At 38.9% G+C, this 18,993-nt stretch overlaps 1 protein-coding gene across 2 annotated transcripts in view; it reads left to right on the forward strand.

The window, feature by feature from the left end:
* The first annotated feature begins 273 nt into the window (after positions 1-273).
* SLC38A9 (solute carrier family 38 member 9) overlaps positions 274-18,993 on the forward strand; it is a 110,999-nt gene continuing 92,279 nt past the window's right edge. For both annotated transcript variants that reach the window (XR_006890102.1, XM_046671487.1), the window contains exon 1: positions 274-399. The gene's annotated coding sequence lies outside the window, so the exon portion shown is untranslated. The remainder of the gene's footprint in view (positions 400-18,993) is intronic.

Below are 18,993 nucleotides of genomic sequence, written 5' to 3' on the forward strand. Positions count from 1 at the left end.
CCTTAGATGAAAATGCCACATCAGCCCTTTCTTATGGGGCCTCGGGGGCTGTAAGGACTGCAAGAGATCGCGGATCAGACACTGGCGTGAACGTCAGACGGCGGACCAGAAGACACCTTGGCGGCCCTCCTCCCGAAGCCACTGGGCTGGGCTCTGCGGCAAGGGGCGTGTTGGCTGTCGCAGAGGCCTCTGGGAGTTGTAGTCCGTGGCGGCGGGAGTTTTGACGGCTCCGGCCGGTTTACCTCTCTCAGAACTCCATCCCCCGCCGGCCCCCGCGGCCTGGGCTGTTGCCTCTTCCTGTCTGGGGGAGAAGCCCCGCTGCAGCAAGTTGAGAGGATTTGGGAAGGGGTCGCCGCGTTCCTGTCGGGTTGTCCGAGCTCGAGGGCTTGGCCTGCTCAGGTAGAACACGTTTTCCGGTCTTGCAAACTCACCTTTCCGGAGGGGACGGAGGGAACCCAGGGGAAGCGGCGGGAACAGCTGAGCTTGTGGCCGAGCCAGCTGTCACCCCGGAAAGTTCTTTGGTGAAACGCGTCGCAACAGTGTCTTCTTGCGGGAGCGGTGAGGCCAAAGCCGGGGGCCGCGGAGACCGCTCCGCAGGGGCGGCGCGCGCTCCTCACAAGCTTCGGGTGCGAGAAAGTCAGGGACTCCCATTCGAGAGGCAGTGGGAGCCGGCGTCCGGTGGAGCCTTAGGGAAGAGGTAGAGTCAAGGTAGATGAACACCCGGCTGAGAGGAGAATTGGGGGACTTGCGGGAATGAGAGCGCCCTTCTCTATCCCGAGTGGGGAAGAGCTAGGGAGGGGAGATGGGGGAGGAAACCCCCTTGTGCCTTGAGCTAGGACCACAGTTGGGGTGAGGCCCAGACAGGTAGGTGCTTGCCGCGCTTTTCCCTGGCTCAGTTGTGAGAGCGAGTATCTTGATAGTAGGTGGCTTGACATCTTAGCTGAATAGAATGATGGAGCTAGAAGGCGTCTTTGAGAGCGGACTGAAGTCCACCGAGTTGGAGAAGCTGGCTCGCTCACACCAGGCAACCAGTAAATGGCCACTTAATTTTCATGACTCCCAAGCAATGCCTTCATCTATTGCTGAGATCTGCAAACTCGAACCTATTTCCCTTCCTTTTTTCTTTTTAATGCTGACATGCAGGATAACAGGCAACTGCTGAGGGGAAAACTTTTAAACTTTTCCATAGTCAAAGAAATCCCTGTCTTAACTTGAAGAAAAATCTCCTTGCCTCACAAACAACTACAAACTTCATATTAAGATAGAAGACCGGTTGCAAACTATGATGTCACCTATATTTTCTTTGTCTCTAGGAAAATAAAGTTCACCTTTCCTTTCCCAATGTATGCTCACCAGAGCTCTGAGAACAGTTAGCCTTAGATTTTTTCTCTCAATAAAAATAGTATGCTGTTGTGATTTTATAATACCCTAAATATTTGCAATAAAGAGTTAACAGCATAAGAGGATGAGAGTATGTATCAACCTGAATTACAAATTAAAATAATAATTTATAGTATTTTTTAAAAAGGAGATATGGGCATAAAAGTAAAAAAAAAAAAAAAAAATCATTAAGAGGTTAACACTTTCTCCCAGGCCTTCAGTTTGTAATACACTTAAATTTCAGTCCTTGCGGCTGGCCAGGTGGCGCAGCGGTTAAGTGCACACGTTCTGCTTCGGCGGCCCAGGGTTCGCTGGTTCGGATCTGGGGTGCAGACATGTCACGGCTTGGCACTCCATGCTGTCGTAGGCGTCCCACATATAAAATAGAGGAAGATGGGCACGATGTTAGCTCAGGGCCAGTCTTCCTCACCAAAGAGGAGGATTGGCAGCAGATGTTAGCTCAGGGCTAATCTTCCTTAAAAAAAAAAACCAACAATTTCAGTCCTTTGCCAGTGTTCTTTTTTTCTTACTGCCAAGCAACTGGAAATTAATAAACAGGAACCTTGTTAAAATGGAGTCAGGAGGCCAAAAGGGGACGCTCTGACAGCCTGCTTCATATCCAATCCCAACAGCAAGAAGAAAGACTTCATCTTCTTGACCAGGGAAGAAGCTCAAGCAATGAAATGCCACTATACCTTGAACTGTTGTTTAAAATAGCCCTCCTAGCTTCCTCTTCCCTTCTGTAAAAAAGTTTCTCCTACTTTTGCTGCTGTGGACTTGCAAGTGGCCAGCAATGGTTGTGGAGCCCAAATTGCAATTACTTGCTGATCCTGGATAAACCCATTTTTACTGGAGAAATAACTGCCTATTTGTTTAAGGTCAACACAACTTAGAACATTGTCTTCCCAGTGTAGAAGGAGAGGTTCTTCTGTGCCATTGCATTGTTTTAACTGGTTTAGACTACATTGTCCACCAGCAGTGTCAAATTTAACACTTTTTGAAGCATTTGTTGATACGGTTGGAAGCATGTTCCAACTGTCACATCAGAATTGGAGCCTTATAGCTCCTACTGGCCAACCATTAAATGATTCATAAGAAAGGTTTAGATAAGTTTCTTACTGGACTTATAGCAGTTATCGACTTATAGAGAAGAAAACAGACATAGCATAACTGCTTTCATCAGGCTGCCTTTTTTATGGTATGGATCCATTTGCTTTTATATTGGCATACTACAGAGATGTGTAACTTTTACCAAATTTGACCTGTTGCCAGGTTTATTTACTTTTTATAAAGTTTCATTGGAACACAGCCATGCTCACTCATTTATATATTGTCTTTTCTGCCAAAGGCAGAGTTGAGTAGTTGCAGAGACCATGTGGTTGGTAAAGCCTAAAATATTTATTATTTGGCCATTAACAGAACAAAATTTGTCAACCCCTGACCTAGTAAACTGGATGTAAATAGACTATCTGAAACTTTACCCTATGTAGAAGTATTCGATTTTACTAATTTTCAGTCTCTGAAAAAGAACATATAAATACATTTATGCAGGGGAGTCCATAATTCATTTCTTTGGGCAAAAGCTCGTGTGTCCTATTGCAGATTGATGCTAGCATCTTGGCATAGATACTGTAGATTTGCTTTTGCAAAAAATCTCGAAAGGAAGTTTCTGAGCCTAGTGTGGAAAGGGCTGACATTCTTTGAGATATACTGGTACAGTCAATACCTTTTAAAAATAATATAAGCTTTCTTTGGTTGCTCTCTATGTCCTTTTTATGGAAATAAGTCCTTCAGCCAGGCACTAGCAAGCAAGTCAGTAAGCTGCTGTTTTCCTGTTTAGACCCATACTGAAATCAATCTTAAAGTAAATGATTAGGGACTCATTATTAAATGACTTAGCTTTGACATTAATAGTCTTCCACCAGAGACTTTGTTTTAAAGCTTGGATGATTGAGTGAGATTTGAGAAGTGAATATATCTGTTTATGTCATCTTGCATATTTAGCTTCCTATATCAGTGTTATGTCTTTGAAAATTAATGCTATAGGAGTATTTAACATTTTAGTTAATCACTGATAGCACTATTTTGTGTTATCATCTATGATATATTAGCTATGAAACTCTTTTCACCTCTCAACCTAATTAGTCGAACTTTGTAATATCTCATAGTTCTGCTCATCAAGACTTTCAAAAGGCATTAAACTTCTTTTGAAACAGCATTCTTGGGGAATTTGAAGTTGAGGCTAATTGACTGAGGCAACTGAAAATTACCAATTTCCTTATAATTATTCATATTTACTTGAATATTATTAAACCTTTAGTTGAAATGCACTAGGGACTTCCATCTCATTCACAACTTATTTTAAATCATTGAAATATCAGTTTTCTGCTTGTTTGGAATAAATAGCTGGTTTGACAATGCCACAAAATTTCAGATTTGCTCAGAACAAATTTGCTCAGTATGTGATTAAACTGGAACCTTTATGTCAATTCCTGAATATCCCTCACATTTTCCCCAACCTTGATTATCGCTTTTTGGTGATACTGACTGAAATCTAAGGAGCTTTGTAGATTTTCCTCTTTCCTGGTTTCCCAACATTCAATCTTTAGTGAAAGTATTAATCTCCAAGAGCTAAAAGAATCCTCTGTTTCTAAACTCAACCACATTCTCAGTTTAGTTTAAGAACCAATACTGCAGAGGGTATTCGTTAACAAAGTCAGTCAGAAAGTATAGTTGGGGGCTGGCCCCGTGGCCGAGTGGTTGAGTTTACGTGCTCTGCTTCATTGGCCCAGGGTTTGCCCGTTCGAATCTGGACGCAGACCTATGCACTGCTCATCAAGCCATGCTGTGGCGGCATCCCACATAGATAGAACTAGTATGACCTACAACTAGCACATACAACTGTGTACTGGGACTTTGGGGAACAAAAGAAGGGAGATTGGCAGCAGATGTTAGCTCAGGGCCCATCTTCCTCACCAAAAAGTATACTTAGAGAAAAAAAATTCTTAAAAAGAAAGTATAACTGTATATTTCTGCCATTGTTTAAGCACGTATCTTTTTTCCTATTCTCACTTGGCTATTGATGTTTCCTCTGTTTCGCTGCCATTGGAAGAATTGTGGCTGGCTAAGGAAATATCTAGCCTTGATACCAAAAAAGTTTGCATCAGGAGAAACAAATTCATCTAAGCTAGTTTGCTTTAAGAAAAACATGTGTTGTGTTAAATTTGTAATCCAGATACCTGGGCACATATTTTCACTCTTTCTAGTCCTAGCTGTATTTTAAAGAGTTTAAGGCCATTGGCATTCTAGGTCTTATTGCCCTTTTATTTACAAATCTAGACAAGACCTGATTTTCAGATGCTTCTTTTGTCTTCCAAATAGCCTATCTCCTTTTTAAGCAGACATCACAGTCCAGCTGGCCTTTCTTACCTGCGGGTTCTGCATATGTGGATTCAACAAAATGCAGACCGAAAGGCCTATGATGGTTGTGTACTGAAGGTGTACAGAATTTTTTTTTCTCGTTATTCCCTAAACAGTACCGTATAACAACTATTTACATATCATTTACATTGTATTCAATATTATAGGTAAAGATCATTTAAAGTATAGGAGAGGATTGCATAGGTTATATGCAATTACTATACCATTTTATATAAGGGACTTGAGCATGCATGGATTTTGGTATAGGAGGGGTCCTGGAACCAATCCCTCACAGATCCTGAGGGATGACTGTGTAGTGGAAATAGCATTTGGGATCAAAGTGACCTGGTTTCAGTCCCAGCTGTGGCTTTATTAGCTGTGATTTGGGACAAATTACTTCTGAGCTTCAATTTCCTTATTTGTTTTTGAAGGTAATACTTATTTCCCAAATTCTAAGGATTAGTTGCAATTAAACAACCTGTAAAACGTTAGGCCAGTAGTAGACATTCAATAAGTAAATGTCAGTTCCATCTCCCACTGCCTTTCTGTTGACTTGTCTTTTTCTCTGAATTTTTCTCTAAAGTGACACCCAGTTTTCTTCAGAAATGACTTCTTTCCCTTTAGATCTGTTCTGTTTGTGACAGTTAAGTAATTCAGTGAAGCTCAACTTCTTTATCGTTCTTACCTCAGTGAGTTTACTCACTTAATACTAGAGACATGTAGATATGTCAGCTGGTTTTATTCAGGTCATTGAGTTAAGCCAAGATATAATTTTGCTAGTTACTTTTAAAGAGCCGAATTCCTAATAAAAATGATAGCTGTGTTTATGGAGCACTCACCATGGGCCAGGGATGTTATGTGCATTATCTCATTTAAATCTCAAACCCTGTAAGACTAGTACTTTTATCATTCCCCCTCCCACCCCCCACCTCAACGAGTGTGTCTTAGGGAATTTGAATGAGTTGCCTGAAGTCATACGGTAAATAGAACAAAGATTCAAATCCAGGCAGTCTTACACATGAGCTATCAACCAAAACACTCTATTTAGCAGAACCAGAATAGGCCATACTCCAAATTAACCATTGTGTATATTTCAAACAAATGAATACCGAGGCAGTACTACTGTCTGCAGATGGTTTTATCAGTTTTTGGAGATTTAGGAGCAATAAACTTCTGCCTACTTACCAATATTAAAATTTTTCTATAGCATTTCTTAGTAGTTTTATTCATGACTTTTTCCTTCTACAGTGTAAAGGTTTCGTTAAGCTCATTTCATTAAGCTTAGTTTTATTAAGTTCACAAATAATAATAGAAAACTCCTATATAGAGTTTAGTAGTGCTTAACATGGTTCTAAATAATTACACATATGAATTTATAGATTTAAGAAAAATTTTTTATGTGCTTTACATTTTCTTGAATAAATTTCTCCCATGTTTTGTTTGTTTTGTTTTGTTTTGAGGAAGATTAGCCCTGAGCTATCATTGCCACCAATCCTCCTCTTTTTGCTGAGGAAGCCTGGCCCTGAGCTAACATCCATGCCCATCTTCTCCTACTTTATATGTGGGATGCCTGCCACGGCGTGGCTTGATGAGCAGCGCCTAGGTTTGCACCCAGGGTCCGAACCAGCAAACCAGGCCGTTGAAGCAGAATGTGTGAACATAACTGCTGTGCCACTGGGCCAGCCCCTCTCCCAAATTTTTTCTTATTCTTTTTGATGAAAGGATACTAGCTTCCTGACAATCAGTTTTTCAATTTCTAAATTATTTAATTTCCAAATTGAGAGAATGTTTTTAAAATTCTGTAAAGCTAATAACTTCTCTACAATATATTTTTTTAATTGAGTTTATGATAGTTTGCAATCTTGTGAAATTTCAGTTGTACATTATTGTTTGTCTCTCGTGTTGTAGGTGCACCCCTTCACCCTTTGTTCCCACACTCCAATCCTCCTTTCCCCTGGTAGCCACTAATCTGATCTCTTTGTCCACATGTTTAAATTCCTCACATGAGTGGAGTCATACAGAGATTGTCCTTCTCTGTCTGGCTTATTTCACTTAACATAGTTCCCTCAAGGTCCATCCATATTGTTGTGAATGGGATGATTTTATTCTTTCTTATGGCTGAGTAATATTCCATTGTATATATATACCATATCTTCTTTATCCAATCATCAGTTGATGGGCACTTAGGTTGCTTCCACATCTTAGCTTTTGTAAATAATGCTGCAATGAACATAGGGGTGTGTGGGACTTTTGGAATTGCTGATTTCAAGTTCTTTGGATAGATACCCAGCAGTGGGATGGCTGGGTCATGTGGTATTTCTATTTTTAATTTTTTGAGAAATCTCCATACTGTTTTCCATAGTGGCTGCACCAGTTTGCACTCCCACCAGCAGTGTATGAGGGATCCTTTTTCTTTACAAGCTGTCCAACACTTGTTACTTTTTGTTTGGTTATTTTTGCCATTCTAATGGGTATAAGGTGATATCTTAGTGTGGTTTTGATTTGCATTTCCCTGATGATCAGTGATGATGAACATCTCTTCATGTGCCTATTGGCCATCCTTATACCTTCTTTGGAGAAATGTCTGTTCATGTCTCCTGCCCATTTGTTGATCAGGTTGTTTGATTTTTTGTTGTTGAGTTGTGTGAGTTCTTTATATATTATGGAGATTAACCCTTTGTCGGATGTATGACTTGCAAATATTTTTTCCCAATTAGTGGGTTGTTTTTTTGTTTCAATCCTGTCTTCCCTTGCCTTGAAGAAGCTCTTTAGTTTGAGGAGGTCCCATTTGTGTATTCTTTCTATTGTTTCCCTTGTTTGAGAAGACATGATGTCTGAAAAGATCCTTTTAATACTGATGTCAAAGAGTGTACTGCTTACATTTTCCTCTAGAAGCCTTATGCTTTCAGGTCTTACCTTTAGGTCTTTGATCCATTTAGAGTTTATTTTTTGTGAATGGTGAAAAAGAATGGTCAATTTTCATTCTTTTACATGTGGCTTTCCAGTTTTCCCAGCACCATTTGTTGAAAAGACTTTCTTTTCTCCATTGTATGCCCTCAGCTCCTTTGTCGAAGATTAGTTGTCCATAGATGTGTGGTTTTATTTCTGGGCTTTCAATTCTGTTCCATTGATGTGCACCTGTTTTTGTACCAATACCATGCTGTTTTGATTACTGTAGCTTTGTAGTATGTTTTGAAGTCAGGGATTGTGATGCCTGCAGCTTTATTCTTTTTTCTCAGGATTGCTTTAGCAATTCGGGTTCTTTTGTTGCCCCGTATAAATTTTAGGATTCTTTGTTCTATTTCTGTAAAGAATGTCATTGGGATTCTGATTGGGATTGCGTTGAATCTGTAGATTGCTTTAGGTAGAATGGACATTTTAACTATGTTTATTCTTCCGATCCTTGTACATGGAATGACTTGCCATCTCTTTATGTCCTCATCCATTTCTTTTAGGAAATCCTTGTAGTTTTCATTGTATAGGTCCTTCAGTTCCTTAGTTAAATTCATCCCAAGGTATTTTATTCTTTTTGTTGCAATTGTGAATGGTATTGTGTTCTTGAGTTCTTTTTCTCTTAGTTCATTATTAGTGTATAGAAATGCTACTGATTTATGTAAGATTATTTTATATCCTGCAACTTTGCTGTAGTTATTGATTATTTCTAAAAGTTTTCCATTGGATTCTTTGGGGTTTTCTATATATAAGATCATGTCGTCTGCAAACAGTCAGAGTTTCACTTCTTCCTTCCTCATTTGGATTCCTTTTATTCCTTTCTCTTGGCTAATTGCTCTGGCCAAAATCTCCAGTACTATGTTGAATAAGAGTGGTGATAGAGGGCATCCTTGTCTCGTTCCTCTTTTCAGGGGTATGGCATTCAGTTTTTGCCCATTGAGTATGATGTTAGCTGTGGGTTTGTCATATATGGTCTTTATTATGTTGAGGTAATTTCCTTCTATCCCCATTTTGTTCAGAGTTTTTGTCATAAATGGCTGTTGGATCTTGTCAAATGCTTTCTCTGCATCTATTGAGATGATCATGTGGTTTTTATTCCTCAATTTGTTGATGTGGTGTATCACGTTGATTGATTTGCGGATGTTGAACCATCCCTGAGTCCCTGGTATGAATCCCACTTAATCATGATGTATGATCCTTTTGATGTATTGCTGAATTTGAGTTGCCAAAATTTTGTTGAGAATTTTTGCATCTATGCTCATCAGTGATATTGGCCTGTAGTTCTTTTTTGTGCTGTCCTCGTCAGGCTTTGGCATCAGCATGATGTTGGCCTTGTAGAATGTGTTAGGAAGTGTTCCATCTTCCCTAATTTTTTGGAATAGCTTGAAAAGTATAGGTATTAAATGCTCTCTGAAAGTTTGGTAGAATTCCCCAGGAAAGCTGTCTGGTCCTGGGGTTTTATTCTTTGGGATGCTTTTGATTGCTGTTTCAATCTCCTTCCTTGTGATTGGTCTGTTCAGAATGTCTGCTTCTTCTTGACTTAGCTTTGGGATATTGTAAAAGTCTAAGAATTTATCCATTTCCTCCAGGTTATCCATTTTGTTGGCATATAGTTTTTCATAGTATTATCTTACAGTCTGTTGTATTTCTGCAGAGTCTATTGTTATTTCTTCTCTTTCATTTCTGATTTTGTTTATTTGAGCTTTCTCTCTTTTTTCTTTGTAATTCTGGCTAGGGGTTTGTCAATTGTATTTATCTTCTCAAAGAACCAGTTCTTTGTTTGATTGATCCTTTCTACTGCCTTTTTTGTTTCAATAGCATTTATTTCTGCTCTGATTTTTATTATTTCTCACCTTCTGCTGACTTTGGGATTTGTTTTTTCTTCTTTCTCTAATTCAGTTAGGTGTAATTTGAGATTGCTTATTTGGGATTTTTCTTGTTTGTTAATGTGTACTTGTATTGCAATGAATTTCCCTCTTAATACAGCTTTTGCTGTATCCCATATGAGTTGGCCTGGCATGTTATCATTTTCATTGGTCTCCAGATATTTTTTGATTTCTTCTTTAATTTCTTCAAGATCCATTACTTGTTCAATAGCATATTGTTTAGTCTCCACATCTTTGTGCCTTTCTCAGCTTTTTTCTTGTAATTAATTTCTAGCTTTATAGCATTGTGATCGGAGAAGATGCTTGTTATTATTTCAATTTTTTAAAAGTTTATAGAGGCTTGCCTTGTTTCCAAACATATGGTCTATCCTTGAGAATGTTCCATGTGCACTTGAGAAGAATGTGTATTCTGCTGTTTTTGGATGGAGTGTTCTATATATGTCTATTAAGTCCAACTGTTTTAGCTTTTCATTTAATTCCACTGTTTCCTTGTTGATTTTCTGTCTGGATGATCTGTCCAATGATGTGAGTGGGGTGTTGTGGTCCCCTACTATTATTGTGTTATTTTTAATATCTTCTTTTAGGTTTGTTAATAGTTGCTTTATGAACTTTGGTGCTCTTGTGTTGGGTGCATAGATATTTATAAGTGTTATTTCTTCTTGATGAAGTGTCCCTTTGATCATTATATACTGACCCTCTATGTTGCTCTTTACTTGCCTTATGTTGAAATGTACTTTGTCAGATGTAAGTATTGCGACACCTACTTTATTTTGTTTGCCATTAGCTTGGATTATCGTCTTCCACCCCTTCACTCTGAGCCTGTGTTTGTCATTGGAGCTGAGGTGTGTTTCCTGGAGGCAACAGGATCTTGTTCTTTAATCCATCTTGCCACTCTGTGTCTTTTTATTGGAGAGTTCAATCCGTTCACATTGAGGGTGATTATTGATGCATGAGGGCTTAATGCTGTCATTCTGTCACTCATTTTCTGGTTTTCCTGCATTACCTTTGTTTCTTGTCCTGTGTGCTTTGGCCTTCCCATTGACATCTGCAGTGTCTTATTTCCTTACTTATTTTTTGTGTCTCTGTTCTGTTTTTAAGGTTAGTGGCTACCCTGAAGTTTGTATTCAGAGTCTCGTGTATAACATAGTCCCTTTTCTGGTGGCCTCTTATTTCCTTAGCCTAAACTGATTCAGTTCCTTTCCTCTTTTCCTCCTTAGTTATTATTGTCATCTTTTATTCCAACTTGTGTTGTGAGTTTGTGGTTAAAGTGATAAGATTGTCTGTGTTTTTGGTGTTTTCCTTCCCTTTATCCTAATGCTATAGTTGTGTATTTTCTATCCATTTGTCTCCTTACTCTGTGTTTTGTGGCCCCTTTCTCCCTTCTTTTCTTTTTTCTGCTATGAGGGCCTTCTTGAGGATTTCTTGTAGGGGGAGGTCTTGTGGCTACAAAGTCCCTTAGCTTTTGTTTGTCTGGGAAAGATTTAATTTCTCCCTCATATCTGAAGGATATTTTGCTGAGTAGAGTATTCTTGGCTGAAGATTGTTATCTTTTAAAGTTTTGAATATGTCATTCCGGTCTCTCCTAGCTTGTAAGGTTTCTGCAGAGAAATCTGCTGAAAGTCTGATAGGGGTTCCTTTGTAGGTTATTTTCTTCTGCTTTACTGCCCTGAATATTCTCTCTTTGTCATTCACTTTTGCCAGTTTTACTACTATATGCCTTGCAGTAGATCTTTTTACATTGACATATCTAGGAGACCGGAAAGCTTCCTCCACACATATTTCTCTCTCATTCTCTAGATTTTGGAAGTTCTCTTCTGTCATTCCTTTGAGGACACTTTCTGCTCCATTCTCCTTTTCATTGCCCTTGGGGATTCCAATTATTCTTATATTGGATTTCCTCACTGAGTCGGCTATTTCTTGGAGATTTTCTTCATTCCTTTTTATTCTTAATTCTGTCTTTTTGTCTGTCTGGAGTCATTCACCCTGTCTGTCTTCGATTATGCTGATTTGCTCCTCTATGGCATCCACATGGGCATTCAGGGAATCCGTATTCTGTTTTATCTGATCCATTGTATTTTTCATCTCTAGTATTTCTGATTGATTCTTCTTTATAGTTTCAATCTGTTTTGTGAAGTAATTCCAGAACTCATTGGCTTGTTTATATTTTCCTTTACCTCATTGAGTTTTTTGACTATAGCTATTCTGAATTCATTTTCGTTTAGTTTACTTATTTGTGAGTCCTCAGGGCATAATTCTGGGTGCTTATTGTCCCTCTGGTCTGGAGTTTTTATGAATTGTTTGATGCTAGAACGGTTTCTGTGCATAATATTATTTGGTTGCAGTTACAGCCTGTCGCCACTAGATGGGGGTCAAGAGGCACATATTCTGAGCCCTCCGCCTTCAGGGAGATGGCAGGCACAGTGTGGGTTGGTGGAGGGAGGGGCACCTTCTCTCCCTGCAGACCCGGTTTTCTGATCAGCTCTCGCTATCTGCTCTCCTGGGGTCTTGGCTTGCTGAGCTCACCCCATGCAAAAGCTTTCCCCCGTTAGAGGGCTTCCATCTGGGCTGCATGGCTGTGGGATTCCTGGGTAAGCCTGTGGATGTGCTGCCCCTCCCCCGCTCCTTCTCTCTCAGACCCTCCCGCTGCAGTGATCTCAGTCTTTAGGGGAGGGAGGGAAGATCTCTCTTACCCCATTCCAGCTCCTCTGAGGGCAGCTCCAACCTCTCCGTGCTCCGTCGTTTGGCGGCTATGGGTCTCCGAAGAGTTCCGTGGTATTATGATATTGTTTTGTTGGAATATGGTTGCTCTATTTTGTTGTATGTTGGAGGGGAGACAGTCCCGGGCAAGCTCACTCTGCCATAACACTGACATCACCTCCTCTACAATATATTTATTTCTTTCCCAAGCTTTCAAATTCCTATGCTATGTCCACCTTAATTTAAAGTGAATTTTTCATTGATATTTTATACAGAATGTTTTCACTCGTTACATCCAGCGAACACTTTTTTCAAGTTAATTAGTCAAATTGTCATTTTTAAATTAAAGACATTAATAGGACTATCAATCTTAGTTTTATAAATTAGTGAGTCAAAGTAATCTTGAAAAATGCAGCCTTTTAGTCTTAAAACTTGTCTAAACAAGTCTAACTGAATTACTAATGTTTTATTACATAAAAGAAGGAACTGAAAGATCATGCTTCTGTTTTTACTTCTCACTTAACTTTGTTTTGGTGAAATAACTTTATCTCAGTTACTTCCATCTTAATGAGGTTGTAATAACAGTTGCCATTAAATGATGTATACTTTACATTCAAGAACATTTCTGATGCTCCGCATTTGAATATGTACAATACATTATATGAATCTATGTTTCAAACAGTCAACTAAACTTTTTACCTTAAAAGAATAAATCTTGCACTGATCTATTACAAAGCTAATTTGGGAACTGGGACCAACAATTTGTGTAGAGTTGAGCTAAAAGTGAAATGATGAACTGAAAAGCAGAGTTGGTTATTAACATCCTACTAGGTTTTATTATTTAAGTGATTTAGAACAAAGTTACCTGACTTCTGGGCTTCATAAATTATAATATTTTTTAAGTTTATTGAGGATAATGATCATGACTTTTTAATTTATTTTTCTCAGTACCTCAGTACATTGTAGAGGCTCACTGAGAACTTGTTGAATGGTTATATCGTTCAGAGTTTACCTTATTGACACAAATAATAATAAATCTATAAATCAAAATTGGAGTGAGTTTATTATGAGCCAGGTTTGAGGACTATAACTCAGGGCCTTCCTTCCCAAGGAAGGAAGGGCACCAAAGAAGTGGCGTGTACTGCGTAGTTATATACCTTCTTGGAACAAAGAGCGTACAGCACATTTGACAAGAATCTGTCTTTTACTACTCTCATAAGATGCTTAGCTGGCACAGCAGGTCAATGGTCAGCAGGTCAATGGTCACAGAGTGAGCACAGCAGGTGGGTAGTTAATCCTTAGTTTCCAGGAAGAGATGCTTATCCTTAAAGAAATGCCAATGTAGGGGGAGTTACTTCCCTATCTTTAAGGGCATCATTTTTGTCTTTGGGACATAGTAAGTGTTTAAAGCAGATGTGCAATACATGCTCAACAGGACATGTCAGGCCCTTTTAGAAAAACAAGGTCAGACCAAATTAGTTTTACACCAAATGGCTTCCTCATATACTCCAGTATATCCTATTGCTCTTCATTATTTATCAACCATTACTCAGTATTTTAGTTGTCTCATCTTAAAATGGATAATCATTTTTATCTTCATACTCTCTTTGTAAGGTACAGAAATACAGTCCTGGATTGGAAACGGTAGTATTTTGGTTTTGCTTTTTTTTGAAAAGTTACTATTATAAGATACTACTTTAACATTTTTCTTTAACATTGTTTATTTTCAGTAGGACTAAGTTAATGAGAGTTTTGGCTTAAATGTTGGGCAGGAAAGCAGTAGAACAGAAGGGGAAAATGGAAAGGAAAGAAACAGAGAAAAGAAAATGCACATATTTGGGGAATAGAACATGTTACCAGCATCTGTGTCACATAATAGTGGCACGTTGACAATATTTACCTAGCTCTTCATTACTGAAGAAGTTTTCACTGTTAAAAAAAAAAAAGGGAAAACCTCAAGAGGCTGCATATGTGAAAAAAAAGGATTTTCATTTGGTTTTTGAGAGGAATAATAATACACTTGAACATTTATTTTCTCATTACAAAGTGCTAAGTATAATATGCATCATCTCACTGAATTCTCAAACACCCCAGTGAGGTGAATGTTAACTATTTCAGTTTTGCAGATGGGAGAATAGTCTCATGGAGTTAAATGGTTAGTGTTAAATTACACAGGTAGTGAGTGGCAGATACAGGATCGTTCACTCAAAAACCTCATTTTCAGGGGCTGCCCCATGGCCAAGTGGTTAAGTTTGTGTGCTCCAGTTCAGCGGCCCAGGGTCTCGCCATTTCGGATCCTGGGCACGGACATGGCACCACTCATCAGGCCATGCTGAGGCGGTGTCCCATATAGCGCAACCAGAGGTACTCACAACTGGAATATACAACTATGTATCAGGGGCCTTTGGGGAGAAGAAGGAAAAAAAAAAAAGATTGGCAACAGATGTTAGCACAGCTGCCAATCTTTTAAAAAAAAAAAAACCTCATTCTCTTTCTACTGTGCCATAAATGCTATATTTAGAAAAATAAGGACAGTGTTCATAGGATTTCATTAAACAAATACAGCAACAATAAAACTATACTTGTTAAGTAATCTGGGCTGTAGCAAGAAATAGAAGAAGGTGAAAGATAAAAGAGAGCGAGAACGAAAGGGCAAATAACAGGAAAGACAGCACAGTATGGAGTACAGGTTCTGGACTTAAACTGCCTAGGTTTGACTTCCACCTCTGATGCTTGCGAACTTTGTAATCAATTACTTAACTTCTCTCTGCTTTCTATCCTTATCTATAAAATGAGGATAATAGTAACTTATAGGGTGAGGAATAAGGGTAAAGCACATGTTTTAAGTGTTAAAATATATTTATTTCATTTTATGGAATTCCCCATTGCTACTTTTTTTTATTGTGAAATATAACATCCATATGGAAAAGTGCATAAAATATATGTATATTGAAGAATTATAGAGCAAATGGCATATAACCAGAATCTAGTTGAAGAAATAGAATATTGCCATCACCATATACGGTCCCCTCTTGTCCTTCCCTATCACAACCTCCTATTTTCTCCCCTAGAGAAGGTTTCTCAACCTCAGAACTATTGACATTTTGGGCTGGACAATTGTTTGTTGTAGGAGGCTGTCCTGTGCATCATAGAATGTTTAGTAGCATCCCTAGTCTCTACCCCTGGGTACTAATAACACGTCCCCCAGTTGTAACAACCAATTGGGTAAGACCAAATCTCTTACTATACCTCTCTGCAACTCTCTGCCTGCTGTGTGTCTAAGGGGATAAGGGTACAAGCAGGGAGCTTGTAGAAATCTGTTGTAGAAATCTTGGTAACAAATGATGGTGGTCAGATTCTTTTTGTATCTGAAAGAAAAGCCAAGATTTCCTGATAGAGTGAATGTAGACTGAGAAAAAGAAGTCATGGGTAAGGCTGGCCCGGTGGCGCAGCGTTTAAGTGTGCATGTTCTGCTTTGGCGGCCCAGGGTTCACTGGTTCGAATCCTGGTTGTGGACTTGGCACCACTTGACAAGCCATGCTGTGGTAGGCATCCGACGTATAGAGTGGAGGAAGAGGGGAGGGGATGTTAGCTCAGGGCCAGCCTTCCTCAGCAAAATGAGGAGGAGGATTGGCAGCAGATGTTAGCTCAGGGATAATCTTCCTCAAAAAAAAAAAAGTCATGGGTGATTCCAAGGATTTTGAGGTTTTATTTTTCTTTTTCCTCCCGAAAGCCCCATGGTACATAGTTGTGTATTTTTAGTTGTGGGTCCTTCTAGTTGTGGCACGTGGGATACCACCTCAGCATGGCTTGATGAGCGGTGCCGTGTCCGTGCCTAGGATTCGATCCGGTGAAATCCTGGGCCGCCTAAGCGGAGCTGGAGAACTTAACCACTCGGCCACGGGGCAGGCCCCTGATTCCAAGGATTTTGGCCTAGGCAAGTAGAAGGATGGTGATGTCATCAACTGAAATCAGGAAAAAAATGGGTGGGACAGTACTGGGAAAAAAATCAATCGTTCAGTTTTGGATATGTTAGGTTTGATTTGTCTATTATATGCAAGTAAAGATGTTAAGTAGGATATATATATATATATACACACACATATATACATACATATATCAAATCAAATCATCTAAAACTAATATGATGCTATAAGTCAATTATATCTCAATAAGAAAAAAATGTTAAGTAGGCAGTTGGATATGCAAATCTGAAATTCAGGAGAGAAGTTTCAGCTAGAAATATTAATGTGGAAGTTGTCATTGTCTAGATCCATAGGACTTTCTACAATTATGGAAATGTTTTATATCTACACTGTGCAGTATAGTAGCAACTAGCCATGCGTGGCTATTGAGCACTTCAAATGTGGCTACTGTGACTCAGGTACTAGATTTTTTTAAAATTTAATTTTAATTAATATAATTTAAGTAGCTACATATGACTAGTGGTTACTGTATTGTATAACGCAAGTGATGGTATTAAAATCATAAGGTTGGATAACGTTACCTAGAAATTGAGGGTAAATAGAGAAGAGGAACAAGACTAAACCTTAGGACTCTACAATTTTAAGAAGTTTGGGAGACAAGGAACAAATGGTAAAAGAGACACAGAAGGAAGAAGGATCAGAGAGATAGTGAATCTAGTTTATTAAGGAGGAGAGTCATCCCTTGTGGCAAATATTTCTGATAGGACAAGTAAGTTAAAGAATGAGAAATGACCATTGGGTTCACCAGTGTAGAGGTCACTGGTGATGTAACGAGCAGTTTTGTGTAGTGATGGGGAGGATAGCTTGATTAGCATGGGTTTAAGAAAAAATGAGAGGATCTTATCTATTTTATGCTTTCTATTTGTCCTCTCTCTTTTGTGTTTTCTTTTTTTCCTTTCTTTCTTTTTTTAGGTCAATTATTTTTTATCATTCTCTTTTCCTCCTCTCCTAGATTTTAAGTTGTACACTCTTTTCTATTATGTTAGCAGTTACTTTTAAAATACAACATGCATCACATGAAAGTGTCATATTGATCTGGACAATAGAAGGACCTTAGAACACTTTAATTCCAAGATCTTCCCTTGCCTTTTTTCCCCTTTGGTCTGGAATTTTAATTCTTTTTTTCCAACCCTATAATACATTGTTTATTAATTCTGCTGGGATTCCATAAACTTCTTGAACCTGCAGATTTTTTTTTTTTTGAGGAAGGTTAGCCCTGAGCTAACTGCTGCCAATCCTCCTCTTTTTGCTGAGGAAGCATGGCCCTGAGCTCACATCCGTGCCCATCTTCCTCTACTTTATATGTGGGACGCCTACCACAGCATGGCTTGCCAAATGGTGCCATGTCCGCACCCGGGATCCAAACCCGCGAACTCCGGGCCGCCAAAGCAGAACTTGCGCACTTAACCACTGTGCCACTGGGCTGGCCCAGAATCTGCAGATTGTGATGTTTTATAAGTTCTTGAAAATTCTCAGCTATTATCCTTTCAAATATTACCTCTGCCATCTCTTCTCTTTCTGGTTCCCCAAGTACATGCACATTAGACCTTCTCATTCTATCTCTCATGTCTTTTAACCTCTCTTTTACATTTTCTCTTTTTTTTCTTCTCTTTGCCACATTCTGGATAATTTCTTCTGATTGATCTTCTAGTTCATTAATTTTCTCTTCAAGTTTTAAACCCAACTTTTAAACTTTAAATTTAAAGTTTTAAATTTAAACATATACATATTTTTTTTGGTTTAAAAATTTACTCCCACGTTTTCAAACATGCTAACTTACTTTTTGAAAACGTCCGCTTTTTCCTTTATTTATTTAAACATCGGAAGCATAATTATTTTAGAATTTTATTCTGATAAATCCTATAGTTGAAGTCCTTGTGGATCTCTTTCTGCTGTTGTTTCTTCTGGTTCTAACTAATAGTACTTTATTTCTTTACACGCTATGTTGTTTTTGACTGTGCACTGTTCATTGTCCTTGAACATTGTTAACATGTCTTCTTTGAGGCCTAGGATGAAGGTGAGTCCTCACAGAACAGATTTACATTCCCTCTGCCAGTTGCCTAGAAGCCCTGCCAATCAAGTTAACTTTAAGTTGTATTCACAGCTTTAAGTGTTCTTTGACCGCCTTAGAAGTCCACATGAGGTGAAGTTTGTGGTATGTATCTTTTCCCCTGTGCTCGTGCACACACATAGACACTGGTTGTGGTCAGTGTCAAAAAAACTTGTTTGTAGTTCCCTTCTCAGGGAGTGAGGCACTTTTACTTCTTGTTAACCCCTAATCTGATAGTAAAGCTCTTTGTAGTTCCAGCTATATTATGGGAGGTAGGGAGAGGGGATGATTTCCTACTACAGTCATTCCTTACTTTGGGTGAGTCCCAGGTTTTGTCTTCTATATCTTCACAAGGCCTTGAAAACCTCAGCCCAGTTTCTCCTGGGACAGCAAATACTCTCAAAGCAAAAGGAACTTCCTTGAGCTATTTACCTCTCCGGGTTCCTTAACTTCACCTGCAAATGGCCTGATTTTCCTATTTTTGGTGCATTTCAAATTTAGTTCTTTTCTGCAGGAAAATGGGTCCAAATGGCCTAATCTGTTTTATTACTAGAAATGGATTACCACACTTATTTTTTTTTTAGCTGAAAAATAAACAGTAACTCCATTTCAACTTAGCAAG

Source organism: Equus quagga, chromosome 9, assembly GCF_021613505.1.
Source record: "Equus quagga isolate Etosha38 chromosome 9, UCLA_HA_Equagga_1.0, whole genome shotgun sequence".
NCBI lineage: Eukaryota > Metazoa > Chordata > Mammalia > Perissodactyla > Equidae > Equus > Equus quagga.